Source organism: the organism of the source record quoted next, unplaced genomic scaffold (assembly GCF_019419815.1).
Source record: "Pyrus x bretschneideri cultivar Hongxiangsu unplaced genomic scaffold, Pyrus_bretschneideri_v1 Contig289, whole genome shotgun sequence".
Classification (NCBI taxonomy): domain Eukaryota; kingdom Viridiplantae; phylum Streptophyta; class Magnoliopsida; order Rosales; family Rosaceae; genus Pyrus; species Pyrus x bretschneideri.
This window is the reverse complement of record NW_025999600.1, coordinates 8,952-29,126: the sequence shown is the minus strand read 5'-3', so window position 1 is coordinate 29,126 and position 20,175 is coordinate 8,952. Positions and strand designations below refer to the sequence as shown.

General features: G+C 35.4%; 1 pseudogene; it reads right to left on the bottom strand.

Annotated features, from left to right (window-relative positions):
- Positions 1-18,143: 18,143 nt before the first annotated feature.
- Positions 18,144-19,617, bottom strand: LOC103928981 (annotated as a pseudogene).
- Positions 19,618-20,175: the final 558 nt, after the last annotated feature.

Genomic DNA, 20,175 nt, shown 5'->3' with positions numbered 1-20,175 from the left:
CTTAAGGAACGGCGAGGTCTATCTAGAGATAGTGATGTTATAACCAAGGTGCGTCTATTATTGGCTGAAAACTATTTCCAAACCCCCTCTTAGGCATTGGTTAAGCCTTGTATCTTTCAAAATTTATGGACTGGAAGAAAAAAATTCCATTGTAAAATGTATTTAGACAACTTTTTTAATCAATGATTAAACCCACATCAGCACATAACAAATTTCTTTTACAGAATTGTGGCAGAAGGATCATATTGATTTGCGACACCTATTTTCAAGGACTATATTCATTGATTTTTAATTTTACGGACCATCTTGATGGTGTGGGCCAATTTCAGGGACCATCTTGATGGTGTAGGTCAATTTCAATGACCATTTATGATAAAAACCTGTAAATCTTGTGGGGCCCATGAAGGAAGATTTGTGAAAAACATGTTCATTTAAGCAACATCAATAGCATGCAATTAACAATTAAAGGCGGAATCATGCTTGTATGCACTTAAAAACAAAACATTTACCCATGAAATTCAAAGTCTAGTAGATAGGTGAACCAAGACTCAACTCAAAACAAAGTGAGTTGAGAAATCAATACCTTTGTAGATTCCTCTTTGCATAAGCAAAGGCTAATCACCCAAAGAGAGGGCCTTCATTCCTTGCATCTTAGATCCATGGATTTGGATGGATGAAAAGGTTTCTCCAAAGTTCCCAAAATTGAGAACCTCTAATGATTCATCACCAAGGCATAATGAAGAAGAAATGAGTGACCTTGGAGGAGTTTGATTGCTAGATGATCCCTCCAAGGTGGCCTAAATTTTAGAGAGAAAGGAGAGCTTGTGTTCTCATCCTTTCCCCAAAAATTACCATATGTAAATTTTAGGCTATAAAGTCCTTTATATAGTCCATTCAAATAAGTGACCTAATGGACCAAAAGCCCTATTCTTCTAACATGGCAATCCTATAGGGTTTATTGGGCTTTCAAGCCCTTTGTTTATTCAAGTTGTCATACAACTTGAGTTAATGGGCTTGACATTCAAATCCCATTGGGCCTTGCGGCCCAAAACTAACCCGAGGTCTTTAACGAACTTATTCGTTTGATTAATTAACATATTAATTAATCCTAGCCTTAGATAAATAATTAAACCATTTAATTATTCTTACTCATCTCCGTTGTTTCTTCAAACTCTACCTTACTTGGTGAACGATCCATTAGGTTCCTTTTAGCGAGGCAGTGGGCGATTAAAACTCTTTCTAATCGATTGTGAATTGAAACTTACTTTCAATTCTCCCGTTAGTGATAATACACTTTTAGGGCTTCCACAAACCATGGTTGACGCCTAGCAGCATGTCATGGTTACCCAAGCTAATCAGAAGAGGTGGAGAACCTATTCAGTTTTAGGATTACAAATGCAATACGGTCTTTCTCTAATACAATACTCTTGACCACATTGTTTGGTTTGATAGTTTATTCATGTCTACTATCCAATGTGAGTCTTGTGCTTATATGATTACCTTGAATGTGATTTGGAACACATTCCTAAATCTCATTCATACTTTGGCCAAAGATTCTTAATCATATCATAGAGTATTCTCCCTCAAACAATTTAAAGGTTAGAGATCCCTTGTTGCGCATTCACTTGCCTCCATGGCTAAGTGGCTTAACCCCAACGATGCCATGGACACCCTCCTGATGGAGTGACTTTGACATAATCAAAGATTAAGGACCTAACCACAAGACAACTGTGATGCCTCAGGTCAAAAGACTAATTTGCATTATCCCAACCATGAGTTCCCATGTGACATGAATATGAGAACTCTTCGTTGATCGTGTTCAGTGAACTCATTCTCTATTGAGCACCTACGTACTTGTCTTGATGTCACACACACCAATGACTCGAGACTAGTCACTCTCCCTGAGAGAAGACATAGCACGTACTGATCTTAACGGACTGTCAATGCCCAATTGACAATCCTATGATCAGGAACGTTTAGGATGTGTCAACGAAAGAATGGTCTCATGAATCTAACTTCTTTAGATCGCATTCTTCCAATCACATATTCCTTGGACTTATCGTTTAAGCATATAACATTTATATGAGACGGCTCAAACAATAATGTTTGCCCTTAATATTAAACTAGATTAGTTTAACATGTGAAATGTCCATAAAGTCTCATCATATGATTGGTTTTAGGGCACATTTCCAACAATCTCCCACTTGCACTAGAGCCAATCAGCTTAGTCATCAGTGATGATACCTCTTCTGTAATCATTTCATAAATGGCTGAGTAGTAGGCCTAGACAATGGATATCTATATGTTATCCATAGAAGCAACCTTGAGAATAACGACGTCACCATTATACATGATTCTCAATCATATGGTTCAGTCTCTCATTTGAGTTCAGACCTTGATGAGACCTTGATTCCCTAGCTTGAGCTATCGCCCCATTAGTGTCATACACTTTCTGGTTGGAACCGAATAGAGAGTTCATGAATGAACTTTCCCATCCAAACAACAATGTTGTAAGCTTCTATATGGCAATATATTTTGCATACATGATGGAACACATTAAAGTCATTACTTTTAACGTTTCCACCCAAATATCTCTTTAGTCATAATAAAGAGATATCTCATTATCACTTCATTCATAATGAAGAGATATTCTATGATGGATTAGATTCATAATCTAATACATTTACGCTTCCATTACGTTACTCTAATTCTTCCTCATTCTTGAGGAATCCATCCTTAGTATTTCTTAAATACCTAAGGATTCACTTAACAGTTGCCATGGTTCTGATCCTGGGCTTGCACTGATATCATCTTGTACCGTTCTAGGTACAACTTATATCAATGTTTTCATACAATATGAAATACATAAATCACCTTTCTGCGTATGCATAAAGGATTCTATTTACGCATTATTTCTTTGGGAGTCAAATGGTACATTCCCTTTGAGAAGAACAACTTCCTAGTCTCACTAGAATTGTCATTCTAATTGAAGTTTATCATCATATGAGAAACTTCCTAGCATCTCATTGTCTATTTTAGGGATTGATATAATCCAATTATATCTTGAAATCTATCATTATAGATTTCCATCCCATGTATATAGACTATGTCTCCCATATACATTCTATCATTATAGAATGTTTAAAGTCATAACTTTAACGATGAAGAATTCCTTTCATTTTCAAAATTAATATATATTATGTATATATATTCAAATTTAGGAATATGATCAACTCCCACTAATCTTTTGTAAACCTAGTAAACAAAAGATTCATTTACATCTTTATGAGAAATCAAACAATTGATCTTTTCTCATAAGACGCTTATAGCTCCCACTAGCTTGCTAAGATCCATGGATTTGGATGGATCTCTACAACTAACCTGTCTTGTGATTTATTGTTTTAGACATATATTATCAAGACTATCTTAATAATGGTTTCGGAAACCCATATTATGTCCAAACCCTTCAACTGAGACGGTTTATAAACCTTGGAGCTTGTGGTATAGGAACTAGGTTGTCTTAGAAGTATATACCATATATATATGGGTAATTGATAATGTCCAACGAACTAAATCTTATTCATGTTCATTCTTCTCCTAATGGAGAAATTCATTATCTTACGATGCTACTTTCCTTGATATTTTTCAAGGAAATTAATCTAAAGTGTTACTTTTACCTTGGATCAAATCTAAGGAGGTAAATACTTTAGACGTCTTACTCATCTACTTACATTTCTTGAATTCTTTGAAACCTTTTGCAAAGTATTCGGACTTGTGTTTATTCAAAATAAACTATAGTCCAACCGAGAGTGATCTTCGGTGAATGTCATACAACATGAGTAGTATTATGTTGTGGATAAGTGCCACTAACATCTAAGTGAATTAACCTCAACAACTTTGTGATTCTTTCTTCTTTCCAAAAGAATAAAGATTCGAACATTTCGCCTCTATACAATTTTAACAAGAAGGTATTGGATCCGGATCTAACGATCCAAAGCATCCATCTATGACCAACTCGTAACTTATGTTTTAGAGGTGTCACAACTCAGTTGGGATTAGTCACTCCCTTGCAACCTTTTGGGTTTTAAGCATCATTGTATTCTAAACAGTTAAACTACCACATCATCTCTACTATAGAGACAACCAATTAAATTACAATAATCTAATTATTGATTAATAAAGAACAATGTTTTGTCAAACAAAACATTCATCCATCTCTACTATAGTGACGGATTTAAGTTCCTTAAAATTGGAATGTAAAGACAATCTTTAGTATTTTCCAATTTCTTTGGTAGTTCATATGAGGAAGTAAGTACAATCCGCTTTCGCAGAGATCTATATTCGATTCACGTTTGGATTGTGAAGTACTTTCTCTTCTCTCATTAATCTTCTACTTCTTATTAGCACACTTTTACAACAATTGTAAAACATAGTTACTAATACGGAATCAAGCATTCAAGTAGAAGAACCAACTGTTTTGAACTTTTTCAAGAACATATTACAACACCTTCGAAAGGTGTGTTCTTGACACTTGCAAGACATTTCTTGCAAATACCCCTTCCAATGTCCATCCTTTCATAAAGAAAGTTTATTCCCTTGGAGTTATTTTGCCTTCTTCATTTGACTTCTCCTTTGACTACAATAGTCATGGTCCCTAAACTCCCACTATCTCTCTTGAAACTTATTTCAAATGTGTTATACACATCAAACGATTTGGAGAGCGTGCGGTTATTGTTCACTATATAGTTTACAATAAACTTAGTGAACCATTAGGATAGGGACACAAAGGTGAAGTCCTTGCCTAGTTTCCGTCTCGTTAAGTGTTTTAACACTTCAACACTCAATGATTCAAAATCATCATAAGTCCATATAAATGGACTATTTTTGTCAACCAACCATTATGTTCTAAACATAATAACAAACTTTCAAGAGTTGTTCAAGGCAACTCTCATTTCTTCATACAACAATTTGTAAGTGAAGAATCATGGCACATAAAGCGTCCATGCCCTTGTGCTTACTTCAAAAGTTCCTTGTTTATGTAACAAAGAAACAAGCACTAAAGTTTGTGTTAATTAAGGGTTGTTCAAAGCAACTCTTATTTCTTCATACAACAATTTGTATTTGAAGAATTATGACATTAAAAGTGTTGTTCTTCTCATGTTTAGACTTATCTAACATATTCTTCCAATGATACATTATCAATAGGAAGATTGTGAGGATGAGACTACTTAGTTACATCTATAAGCCATTAAAGACAATCTATGGGATTGTAGAACTAAGTCCGGAAATTAAAGCGTTCGGTTTTTCTTTGTCAAGTTTTGGATAGCGTTTGCAAATATATTGGTAAACAAATACATAACGAATATAAATTGATTGATTTTAAGCCATTTGATTCGGGTCTTTAAATCAAATAGCACCACCCACTATTTTTGGCAAATTCCATATCCCTCATCGGAATTCGAGAGTTTTGGAGGAAACTCTTAGTAGGGTATAGGAGGCTTACTATTACCAAGCCCACCTCACGATGATACGATATCGGCTAGCATTAACAATAATGAGAGAGTACGCTTACTCATTTGCATCTCTTGCAAGTACCCATCTTATTTGGCCTCTAGAGAATGTTGCCTCACAATGATATGATATCGGCGCCATTGCACTTAGTTAAGTTATTCCCACCATGCTTAGTTCATGAAGGGGTTCAAGAATAGCCTCACAATGATATGATATTGGCCATCCTCGTTGCCTACACTCACCTCATCATATGCGTATATACTCCTCCTGAGTGTAAGCATGCACTTTGTACTCCCCCATGATAGGGTGAAGCCGGTGTACAAGTTTCAAACGATTGGAGCCTACCACGGTGGAAGGCCACGAAGAAATATTCAAAGCATCTCTCGCTTATCAACTTAATATTGATTTGGTTGAGGGTTTTTAGGTCTCATCACATATAAACATACATTTTAATCCAATTAAAACATTTTGGTCATATTACAACTATTGGTCCATATGATTGATTTAGTAGTATATAATACTCCCACTATGCTTTTAAAACGGTTTTTAAAGCAAGACCATATGGTACTACTAACATAAGATTTGCATTCATTGATGGACTATATAGTTGCCTTAGGGCCTTAGGATGACTATGAACCTTTGATTCGATTCAACACGAGCCTAGTGTTGAATCTCGGTCTAGGGATGGTGATTGATTTTAGTTACGCGTTTAATCACATTAAGGCGTGTTGTCTTATTGGGCGTTGGACCCAACTACTCCAATTTCATGCATATCGAATAAAACAAGAAAGGAGTACTTCAAAGTAAATAAGAGCTTATGCTCTTTTACAACAATTGATCAAATCAAATTACTTTAAAGTAAAGAAGAGCTTATGCTCTTTTACAACAATTGATCATATCAAATTACAACCAAAATTTAATCTACACATTCCCATGGTTCAAACAAATTTGAAACGGCCTTTCACATAGCTCAATTATCGTAGGCTAAGGTTCATAATCACCCTTTCTTTAATTAATTAACGCTTTAACTAATTAAACTTGAATGCAACATTTTCATTTGGTTTTTGTATCCATAGAATTGATTTAAATGGAGCTAAATGAAATGAAAATCCAATTTTCATTTAAAGAGACAAAACAATTTTTGTTCTCTACCTAATTTGGGCCAAAATGCTATGACCTCAACTTGTTTGGGCCATAGTGCAATTAACCTCAACTTTTGGGCTATTTTGCAAAAACTTAAACTTTTGGGGTCACTTTGTAAAAACACAAAAGTCCACTACTTCATGTAATTACAACTAGAACCCAAAAATTTTCACAAAAAATAAAACTTCATTAAAGGAGCAAAACAATTTGTCCTTTTAGTGATTTTGGACCTTTACGTAAAAACGTAAACTTTTGGGTCAAAATGCAAATACACAAAAGTATCAAAACTTTATATAATTGCACAAAAGCCCCACAAGGACCCTAATTGAGTAGGGTGGCTGATTTTGAAGCAAAGAAATAAAAAAAGTTTCAAAGTTTTTTGTAAGTGGGGTGTGTGTAATGGAATAAATCATTACATACCTACCCACTAAAATTTCTTTAATTTTTCAAAACAAATATCTAATATGTTTAAACATAAGAAATATTTCAAAACAAAAACTTTATGAAATAAATCAAAACTTTGAATCAAAACACCAAACCTTTTGTTCTTGGCAAGAACATATCAAGAACAATGAAGAACATCCATGAAAACCCATAAGAGCTCCATGAACATTCTTCACCCAAAAACATACCAAAACCACTCAAACTTAAGGGAAGTAACATACAACCATACTAGGGTACATAGGGGTTCCAAAAGTCACTTTAAAACACTTTTAACAAGTCAAACAAGAACCCAAAAATCCACCCTTTGGATTTGGCCGAATTTCCCCAAAAACATGGCACCAAATTTTAGCTCCAAAATTCATGCTCATATGAACTACATCTACAACATTTGAGATGGCAAATTTTCTAACAAAATTTACATTCAAAGAAGCAAGAATAAAGCTTGTAACAATTACAACATTCAAATCACAAACTATGAACTACAAAACCCAAAAGGATTCACCAACTACTAGACTTAGGCTCTTGATACCACTTGAAGGAAGATTTGTGAAAAACATGTTCATTTAAGCAACATCAATAGCATGCAATTAACAATTAAAGGCGGAATCATGCTTGTATGCACTTAAAAACAAAACATTTACCCATGAAATTCAAAGCCTAGTAGATAGGTGAACCAAGACTCAACTCAAAACAAAGTGAGTTGAGAAATCAATACCTTTGTAGATTCCTCTTTGCATAAGCAAAGGCTAATCACCCAAAGAGAGGGCCTTCATTCCTTGCATCTTAGATCCATGGATTTGGATGGATGAAAAGGTTTCTCCAAAGTTCCCAACATTGAGAACCTCTAATGATTCATCACCAAGGCATAATGAAGAAGAAATGAGTGACCTTGGAGGAGTTTGATTGCTAGATGATCCCTCCAAGGTGGCCTAAATTTTAGAGAGAAAGGAGAGCTTGTGTTCTCATCCTTTCCCCAAAAATTACCATATGTAAATTTTAGGCTATAAAGTCCTTTATATAGTCCCTTCAAATAAGTGACCTAATGGACCAAAAGCCCTATTCTTCTAACATGGCAAGCCTATAGGGTTTATTGGGCTTTCAAGCCCTTTGTTTATTCAAGTTGTCATACAACTTGAGTTAATGGGCTTGACATTCAAATCCCATTGGGCCTTGCGGCCCAAAACTAACCCGAGGTCTTTAACAAACTTATTCGTTTGATTAATTAACATATTAATTAATCCTAGCCTTAGATAAATAATTAAACCATTTAATTATTCTTACTCATCTCCGTTGTTTCTTCAAACTCTACCTTACTCGGTGAACGATCCATTAGGTTCCTTTTAGCGAGGCAATGGGCGATTAAAACTCTTTCTAATCGATTGTGAATTGAAACTTACTTTCAATTCTCCCGTTAGTGATAATACACTTTTAGGGCTTCCACAAACCATGGTTGACGCCTAGCAGCATGTCATGGTTACCCAAGCTAATCAGAAGAGGTGGAGAACCTATTCAGTTTTAGGATTACAAATGCAATACGGTCTTTCTCTAATACAATACTCTTGACCACATTGTTTGGTTTGATAGTTTATTCATGTCTACTATCCAATGTGAGTCTTGTGCTTATATGATTACCTTGAATGTGATTTGGAACACATTCCTAAATCTCATTCATACTTTGGCCAAAGATTCTTAATCATATCATGGAGTATTCTCCCTCAAACAGTTTGAAGGTTAAAGATCCCTTGTTGTGCATTCACTTGCCTCCATGGCTAAGTGGCTTAACCCCAACGATGCCATGGACACCCTCCTGATGGAGTGACTTTGACATAATCAAAGATTAAGGACCTAACCACAAGACAACTGTGATGCCTTAGGTCAAAAGACTAATTTGCATTATCCCAACCATGAGTTCTCATGTGACATGAATATGAGAACTCTTCGTTGATCGTGTTCAGTGAACTCATTCTCTATTGAGCACCTACGTACTTGTCTTGATGTCACACACACCAATGACTCGAGACTAGTCACTCTCCCTGAGAGAAGACATAGCACGTACTGATCTTAACGGACTGTCAATGCCCAATTGACAATCCTATGATCAGGAACGTTTAGGATGTGTCAACGAAAGAATGGTCTCATGAATCTAACTTCTTTAGATCGCATTCTTCCAATCACATATTCCTTGGACTTATCGTTTAAGCATATAACATTTATATGAGACGGCTCAAACAATAATGTTTGCCCTTAATATTAAACTAGATTAGTTTAACATGTGAAATGTCCATAAAGTATCATCATATGATTGGTTTTAGGGCACATTTCCAACAGCCCATTTATGTGCCACATCAGCACTTAACGAAATTTTTAACAAAATTGTGATAGAAGAACTACATTGATTTGCGACACCTATTTGCAGGGACTACTTTGATCTATTTTCAATTTTAAGGATCATCTTGATGGTGAGGGTCAATTTCAGGACCATTTTTGATAAAAACCCTAAATGTTTTATCCTCTTAAAAATGAGAGTAAAAACATTATAAAACACATTAAAAAAAATGAAAATATGAAAAAAATTTAAAACTCCAAACACATTAAAAAAATTATAATAATTAATTTACAATTGTGAAAAAGAGTGAAAAAAAATATGCAAAAGCTCGTGATTGCATCACCTAAGCTTTGAGATGGGTACATCATCGTTTGAATTTTTAAAACCCTACAAACCCTCGTGAATAGTAGTTTTAGGGGAGTTCAAAAAATATAAAAATTCAAATCCAACTAACTCATGATTGGAAGAAAATAAACGTATGATTGGACTAGAAAATAGAAGCCTGTCAGTGTCATACTTTGAATCTTCCAAACCCAACTAACTCATTAAAAGTGAATCCTGTTCAATGAATCCAGATCTTCGCCAAATCTTCTTTGTGAGGAACCTAATAATTCATGAATTGTGTTCATCTATCGTACATTGTGCAATCATAAATTATTTTAAATATTTTTATTTAAAATTAAACACAAATAGTACCTGATAAACAAGATGTACGTTGAATGGACATGATTCACGAATCCTCAGGATCCTCACCAAAAGGATCTGGAGATGATCCTGTTGGATGTTCAATAATTTATTCAAGCGATTAGCTATCATAATACAAGTAGGGAAATAATATATTTTTCGTGTCCTTTTACTTACCTTATAACCGTAGAGTAACTGCTTGAATACAGGATGCTTAACTTGCAAAGTTTAAAGATTAATATTATATACTAGTTTCTAGTCGCACATATCTCACTAGTAGAAAATACAATTACAAGTTTGGTAGATTACTTATTTACCGGTGATTTTCCATTTCAGGGACCATCTTGATGGTGAGGGTCAATTTCATGACCGTTTTTGATAAAAAACCTAATTGTTTTATGTCACATCCCGGCCTGGGGTCCACCACATCCCGGGCTCGACTTCACCGTAGCACAATATTGTCCGCTTTGGGCCCCAACCATGCCCTCACGGTTTTGTTTCTGAGAGCTCACACGAGAACTTCCCAGTGGGTCACCCATTCTAGGATTGCTCTCGCGTGAACTCGCTTAACTTCAGAGTTCCTACGGAACCCGAAGCCAGTGAGCTCCCAAAAAACCTCGTGTTAGGTAGAGATGAGAATATACATATAAGGATCACTGCCCTGGGCGATGTGGGATCTAACAATCCACCTTAGGGGCCCGACGTCCTTGTCGGCACACACGCGGCTAGAGTTAGGCTCTGATACCAAATTGTCACATCCTGGCCCGGGCCCCCACCACTTCCCGGGCTCGACTCCATCGTAGCACGATATTGTCCTCTTTGGGCCCCAACCATGTCCTCACGGTTTTGTTTCTGGGAACTCACACGAGAACTTCCCAGTAGGTCACCCATCCTGGGATTGCTCTCGCGCGAACTCGCTTAACTTCGGAGTTATTACGAAACCCGAAGCCAGTGAGCTTCCAAATGGCCTCGTGTTAGGTAGAGATGGGAATATCCATATAAGGATCACTCCCCTGGGCGATGTGGGATCTAACATTTTAGCATCTTAAAAATTGGCCTGGGCCCTACCATATCCCTGGCTCGACTTCACCGTAGCACGATATTGTTCGCTTTAGGCCCCAACCATGCCCTCACGGTTTTGTTTCTGGGAATTCACACTAGAACTTCCCAGTTGGTCACCCATCTTGGGATTGCTCTCGCACGAACTCGCTTAAGTTCGGAGTTCCTTCGGAACCCGAAGCTAGTGAGCTCCCAAAAGGCCTCGTGTTAGGTAGAGATAGGAATATACATATAAGGATCACTCCCTTGGGCAATGTGGGATCTAACAATCCACGCCCTTAGGGGCCCGACGTCCTCGTCGGTACACATGCGGCCAAGCTTAGGCTCTGATACCAAATTGTCACATCCAGGTCTGGGCCCCCACCACATCCCGGGCTCGACTCCATCGCGCACGATATTGTCCGCTTTGGGCCCCTACCACACCCTCACGGTTTTATTTCTGGGAACTCACACGAGAACTTCCCAGTGGGTCACCCATCATGGGAGTGCTCTCGCATGCTACTCGCTTAACTTCGGAGTTCCGATGAACTCTAAAGCCAGTGAGCTCCTAAAATGCCTCGTGTTAGGTAGAGATGGGAATATACATATAAGGATCACTCCCCTGGGCGATGTGGGATCTAACATTTTATCCTCTTAAAAATGAGAGTAAAACCATTATAAAACACATTAAAAAAATATATATCAAAAAATTTAAAAATCCAAACATATTAAAAAATTATAATAATTAATTTACAATTGTGAAAAAAACTGAAAAAAATATGCAAAAGCTCGTGATTGCATCACCTAAGCATTGAGATGGGTACATCATCGTTTGAATTTTTAAAACCCTACAAACCCTCATGAATAGTACTTTTAGGGGAGTTCAAAACAAATAAAAATTCATAATAACTAATGCAAGAGTAAAAAATGAGAAAGAATATATAAATGCTTGTGATTGTATCCATCAACCTTAGACAATAGTTCCAACTTCATTTAGATTTTTAAAACCCTCATGAATAATGTTTTTTGTTTTATTGCAAAATTAATAAAAAGTTCATAATAATTATTGTAGAAGTGTGAAAAATGTAAAAAAAAAAAAATCAACATTCACTCGTAATGACAAGCTTTACAACTTTCATAAATATGTCAACTTTGAAATGCAACACCATAATCCATAAACTTTATATTTATATTTAACCATCAATTGTTGTTTACGCTTTTATTCTTCTTATCGAATTTTGCTTTTCAAATTTTGTTTTTTTTAAAGCATGACCTTTTGCAAAAGTAAAATGGAAATCTCTTTTCATAAAAGCCCCCTATATATATATATATATATATATAATGCGACGTACACCACATATCTAATTGCATTTTATTTTTATTAATACTTATTTGACATGGAACTGATTATGCATGCCCATTTAGTCATCCATAAACGCCCCCACGCAAATTTATATCAAAAACGACTTGCACATAATTTCGAGGGAAAAAAATAAAACTGTCAAAGTCACCTGCTGACAAAATTATGCAAAACGAAATATCTTCTTTATTATTATGTGTGAGGTTTTCAATGTCGAAATGTCTAAAGTGATCACTAATGCCAATGTCTGCTATAGCATGGAAGAAAATAAACGTATGATTGGACCAGAAAATAGAAGAATGTCAATGTCATGGTTTGAATCTTCCAAACCCAACTAACTCATTCTTAGTGAATGTTGTTCGATGAATCCGGATCTTCGCCGAATTTTTTTTGTGAGGAACCCAATAATTCATGAATCGTGTTTGTATATCATACATCGTGTGATCAAAAATTATTTTAAATATTTTTATTTAAAATTAAACACAAACAGTACCTAATAAAAACTGACCGCAAGATGTACACTGAACGGACACAATTCATGAATCCTCAAGATCCTCATCAAAAAGATCTAGAGATGATCATGTTGGCTGTTCAATAACTTATTCAAGCGATTAGCTGTCATGATACAAGTACAGAAATAATATATTTTTAGTGTCCCTTTACTTACTTTATAACTGTAGAGCAACTGCTTGAATACTGGATGCTTAACTTACAAAGTTTAAAGATTAATATCATATACTAGTTTCTAGTCGCACATATCTCACTAGTAGAAAGTACAATTACAAGTTTGGTAGATTACTTATTTAGAGGTGATTTTCAATTTTGGGAACCATCTTGATGGTGAAGATCAATTTCAGGAACCTTTTTTTTTTTATAAAAACTCTAAATGTTTTATCCTCTTAAAAATGAGAGGAAAAACATTATAAAACACATTAAAAAAAATGAAAATATCAAAAAATTTAAAAATCCAAACACATTAAAAAATTATAATAATTAATTTACAATTGCGAAAAAAAAAGTGAAAATTATGCAAAAGCTCGTGATTGCATCACCTAAGCTTTGAGATGGGTACATCATCGTTTGAATTTTTAAGACCCTACAAACCCTCGTGAATAGTAATTTTAGGGGAGTTCAAAACAAATAAAAATTCATAATAACTAATGCACAAGTGTAAAAAATGAGAAAGAATATATAAATGCTCGTGATTGTATCCTCCAAGCTTAGACAATAGTTCTAACTTCATTTAGATTTTTAAAACCCTCCAAACCCTCATGAATCATGTTTTTTGTTTCAATGCAAAATTAATAAAAAGTTCATAATAATTTTTGTATAAGTGTGAAAAATGTCAAAGAAAATCTACAATCACTCGTAATGACAAACTTTACAACTTTCCTAAAGAGGTCAACTTCGAAATGCGACACCATAATCCATAAACCTTAGATTTATATTTAATCGTCAATTGTCATTTACATTTTATTCTTCTCGTCGAATTTTGTTTTTGAAAACATTATCTTTTGCAAAAGTAAAAAATGGAAGTCTCTTTTCTTAAAACCCCCCTCTACATATATATATATATATATATATATATATATATATATATAATGCGACGTACACCACATATCTAATTGCATTTTATTTTTATTAATACTTTCTTGACATGGAACTGATTATGCATGTTATGGTTTGGTCAGATTTCTGCATGCCCTTTAGTCATCCATAAACGCCCCCACGCAAATTTATATCGAAAACGACTTGCACATAATTTCGAGGGAAAAAAATAAAATTGTCAAAGTCACCTACCAACAAAATTATGCAAAACGAAATATCTTCATGGTTATTATGTGTGAGGTTTTCAATGTCGAAATGTCTAAAGTGATCACTAATGCCAATGTCTGCTATAGCATGGAAGAAAATAAACGTATGATTGGACCAGAAAATAGAAGCATGTCAATGTCATACTTTGAATCTTCCAAACCCAACTAACTCATTCCTAGTGAATGCCGTTCAATGAATCCGGATCTTTTACGAATCTTCTTTGTGAGGAACTCAATAATTCATGAATCGTGTTCATATATTATACATCGTACAATCATAAATTAGTTTAAATGTCTTTATTTAAAATTAAACACAAATAGTACTTGGTAAAAACTAACCGCAAGATGTACACGGAACGGACACAATTCACGAATCGTCAAGATCCTCACCAAAAGGATCCGAAGATGATCCTGTTGGATGTTTAATAACTTATTCAAGCGATTAGCTGTCATGATACAAGTAGAGAAATAATATATTTTTCATGTCCTTTTACTTTCTTTATAACCATAATGCAATTGCTTGAATGTTGGATGCTTAACTTACAAAGTTTAAGGATTAATATCATATACTAGTTTCTAGTTGCACATTTCTCACCAGTAGAAAATACAATTACAAGTTTGGTAGATTACTTATTTAGAGGTGATTTTTGCATTAACTTATCCCTTTAACATACTCCTCCGTTTTGTAATTTTTATATATTGAGTGGCATTCCTCTTTATTTAAGTGACTTTTTTTTTTTTCAAAAGAAAAAAAAAAAAAAAAACCCTCCTCAATAAATATAATACACACACACACACACTATTATTAAGAGGACCCTCTTTGTCAATTTTTTGCCACTTTTTTTCCTATTTTGCCCTCACTTTTAATACACACTATTGACAAAAGGAGGACAAAATAGTAATTTTATACCTTTTGACAAAATGGCAATCATATCCTTATTTTTCCTATTTTACCATCATTTTATACTTATTTTTCCAATTTTGCCCTCACATTTGATACACAATATTTACATAAGGAGGACAAAGCAGTAATTATGTAATATTAAGAGAAAATGTTCACACACAAAGTATGTGCTCTCTGCTAGTATTTGTATAATTTAATGCGACCTACACTATATATCTAAACGTGTTTTATTTTTATGGGTAAATTACACTTTCATACATCAGGTTTTGGGTCTATTTCAATTCCTTACAACATCTTCAAAATGTTTCACTTTCATACCTTAAGTACTATTTTATTTCAAAATAATACATCCGTTACTTTTTCCATCCATTGATCCATTAAGCGCTGACATGGCTGCCACGTGGCAAAAAATCAACCCCCACTTCGTCTTTCCTCCCTATCCCCCACCCAACCTGCAACCTAGAAGAAGAAGAAGAAGTAGGAGAAAAAAAAAAAAAAAAAAAAAAAACACCCATCTTCATCTTCCCCGACCCCCCTTCCTTGCAACCCACCCCTTTCTTCCCCCTCCCGTCTTCCCCAAACCCACCACACCCATCCTCCACGTCCTCCTCCGCACCTCGCACCCACCATTGCACCTCACCCTCTTCCCTCTGCTACACACCCCACTCCTTGAATCCACGCCCATTGGGGAAGACATGATCTAGGTTCAAGGAAAGGGAGATGACGTTTTTTCCCTTCTTCTTTTCTGGGTTGCAGATGGGAAACATGAATTGGGGGTTGCGCCCGGGGGGTGGGGGAGGTGATGGGATCTGTAAGTTTTTTTTTTTTCGTTGAAGATTCAAATGGGGTTTTGGCTGGGGGGGGGGGTGATAGGATTTGGGTTTCCTAGGTTTTTTGTTTATTTATTTATTTTTGTGTTGAAGATTCAGGTTTTTTTTAAAAAAAATTTAAAAAAAAGTCTTTTTTTTTTGCCACGTGGCACACATTTGGCAGTCACTTGGTACAAATGTGGCAGCCACGTCCAATGCTTACGGATCAATGGATAGAAAATGTAACGGAGGTATTATTTTGAAATAAAATAGTACTTAAGGTATGAAAGTGAAATGTTTTGAAGATATTATAAGGAATTGAAATAGAGTCTAAAACCTGAGGTATGAAAGTGTAATTTATCCTATATTTTTATTGATACTTATTTCGAACTGATTATTGTAGGTCAAGATTTCTGCATGCCCATTTAGTCATCCATAAATGACCCTTCTCAAATTTATATCGAAGCGACTTGAACACAATTTCGAGATGATAAAATAAAACTGTCAAAGTCACTTGCTGACGAAATTATGCAAAACGAGATATCTTCTTTGTTATTATGTGTGAGGTTTTCAATGTTGAAATGTCTAAAGCGATCAGTATGTCAATGTCTGCTATAGCATGGAAGAAACGGAAAGTATGATTGGACCAGAAAATAAGAACCTGTCAATGTCATACTTTGAATCTTCCAAACCCCAACTTACCCATTCCTAATGAATGATGTTCAATAGTTTATTCGAGTGGTACTCTACATGTAACAGTACAACTAGAGAAAATAATATATTTTTTATATCATTCCATTTATTTTATAATAATGAAGTAACTACTTGAATACTGAACACTACTTACAAAGTTTGAAGATTAATATTATATACTAATTTCAAGTCGCACATCTCTCATTTATAGGAAATACACTTACAAGCTTGGTAGATTACTTATTAAAGGAGGTGATTTTCGCATTCACTTATCTCTTTCACATACTACTCCATTTTGTAGTCTTTTACATATTTAATAAATCAATCTCCTTGTTGTAAAGTCAAATATTCAGCAGCTGTCTTTTTTCTTTTTTATGTGGTCATGTAAAGGTAGAAACCTATATTAAAAAAAGAAAAAAAAATTATGTGGTAACCAATTGAAATTGCATTATTTCGTAACCTAAAACTATTTATTAATGAAAAAATCTTGTTAATTAAAAGAGAATGAAAAGATAATTTGGTTATTTATTTACAATTCAATAAAAATAAAACAAAATAAAATCATGAACAGTAATATAAATTCGAAAAAAAAAAAAATTGTTGTTTTTTTCTTTCACATATAAACATAATTTTTCTCTTCCATTGTCTCTCCCCCATTTCCTACTCATTACCTTTTTATTTTATTTTTCATCCAATTAAAACTGTATTTAATTCCAATTTTTTTTTTTAAACACACCGATAGTGTGTGATATTTATCACGAACATATATAATGAGACCTACACCACATATCTTTGTGCATTTTATCCAATTTTTATTAATATTTATTTGACATGGAATTGATTATTGCATGGTATTGTTAGTTCAAGATAGTGTTCAAAATATCCGCATAGGTAATATCGCATGGTATTGTTATTTTGTTTCTTCTGACCAGCGGGCCCGCCACTCCCCCTTCATGTGCTGTTGCAACTTGTTGTCCCCCTCGGCCCACTTGCCTTTCTTATCCATTCGGCGTGCATGCAAGATCCAAATATACACTCAAACCCAAATTCCTACTTTTCCCACCTCCTAAATACATCCTTTGGAGATAATTTGGACCAAAAACTTAGGTTTTATCCATAAATGTCCCACTCAAATTTATGTCAAAACAACTTGCACTTGCACCACATAATTTCGAGATAGATGGTATTTGGCTGCTGAAAAATCAATATAATTCGAGATAGATGGTAGTTGGCTGCTGAAAAATCAGCAGTTCTTACGGCTAGCCAATCACAAATGAACACGTGTTTATTTTGTAATTAAAAAAATTAATTACTCAGACGCATATCTGTGATAGACAGCAAAAGAATCTACTGTTGATTTTTCAACAGCCAAATTATGTTCCTTCGAGATAACAAAATAGTCAAAATCATGTGTTAATGAAATTGTGGAAATTTCTTCTTGTTATTATGCTGAGGTTTCCAATGTCGACAGGTCCATATATGGAGTTAAGCATGGAATAAAACAAAACTAAAGTCTGCAGATTGCACCAGAAAATAGAAGCCTGTCCATGTCATACTTTGAATCTTCCAAAGCCCCAACGAAAACATGCGTAAAAACATGCGTAAGTCCCAGACATACCTGATACACAAAAACCCCGGGAGCCTCAGTGCTTCCAGCTAAGAAGCTTCCCATCATGATGGTAGAAGCCCCAAGGACCAAAGCCTTGACAATGTGTCCAGAATTGGAAATTCCACCATCAGCAATCACAGGCACACCACTTTGTGAAGGAAGAGACGCAACCTTGTAAATAGCAGTTGCCTGAAACATATCACCAAAACCAAGACAACTTTGGTCATAAAATGGTATAGCATTCAGCAACCTGTAGAACAAAACGTCAAACAAAGTCTTCAAAAAGTTCCAAAATGTAATTATATATTTTTCATGCCACAAACTACACTGTTTTAGTCCATCAAAGGGTTGTCACTGCCAGAAGCTAAAGTCGAACCTTTGTTTTCTACGTTCGGACTAATAACTAAATAGTAAAACACCCATCAAAACAACGATTGTTAGGCACAATGTCATTGATTAACAAATCCTTAATTAAATATTTTTCATCCACAAAGAATTCAAGAAATTAAACCGATCACTACAAATATCATAACTTTCAACACCTCCAGGTTCTACAAATCCTTAAATTAGCCGCCAACAATGAGAACACAAACTAAAGCATCAATCACAAAAGCAACAACTAACAAAAAGAAGGCATCTTTATACCTGCCCGCGACCGACAGCGCAAACCTCTTGAGTGGTACAAATTGAGCCAAACCCCATTCCAACCCTCAACCCGTCAACACCAGCCTGAATCAAATTCTGCGCCTGACTCACCGTCACCACATTCCCGCCAACTACATCCAAACTCTAGTACATTTTCTTCACATACTTTATCATCTCAGTCTGATAAATGGAGTTCCCCTGAGAGCTATCCAACACCACTACATCCACCCCTGCCTTCACCAACTCCTCCAATCTCTACTTATCCGACTCCCTTGTGCCGATCGCCGCCCCGACCCGCCACTTCCCGTCTGGGCCCACCGTCCCAACCCTCACCTTGGGGTACCCTTTGATCCTCTCCACCTCCTCCTTCGCCACCACATCCACAACCTCATTGTCCCTCACAGTCGCAACCACATCTAGCTTTTTCTCCTCCATGTACTCCCCAATCGCCCCCCAAATCGTAACTCCACGGCACCGTGAAGTCCGTACAGTTCACCATGTAATCGGAAATCTTCACCTCCTTGTCCCCCAATTTCACCCAATCCTTGCCCGCCACGTACCCCAAAAGCTTCGAATTGGGGCTGCCACTCTCAGTAACCAGGACATAGGGATTCGAAGCGTCGAAAACGTCGTCAGATTAGATTCGATCGCTTGGGGATTTGAAGACGGGGTTCGAAAGAAGCGGGACCCAAAAAAATTTTGGGTGTGACAGATTTTAGTTTGTGATTTTGGTTATAGCTTTTGTGTAAACGGAGCTTTCACTGAGCTTTTAGTTCTAGGTGCGTCTTTGTTTTAATAATCATAGCTTTTATGTTATGATTTTTTGTATTCTTCAAATGAAAATCTTGAAACAGTGTATCTTATTGATTTTTCAAACAAACTTGACTTAAATGGTTTGCCTACACATAATTTGGTTTTAAAAATAGAAATGCTAATTATGCTACTAATTAGTAGACCTGGCATTCGTGTCGTGTTTCTCGTATTCGTGTCGTTTTCGTGTCATACCCAATAGCTTAACGGGTCGTGTCGTGTAATACCTGTTAAAGTAAATAGGTAATATGACCCGACCCGAAATCAACCCGTTAATATTATCAGGTAATATGACCCGACCCGTTACCCGTTAAGAAAATTATATTTTAAATCAATAAAAATGAAAAGAAAAACATAATTTGACCCAAAAAAATGTAAAACATAA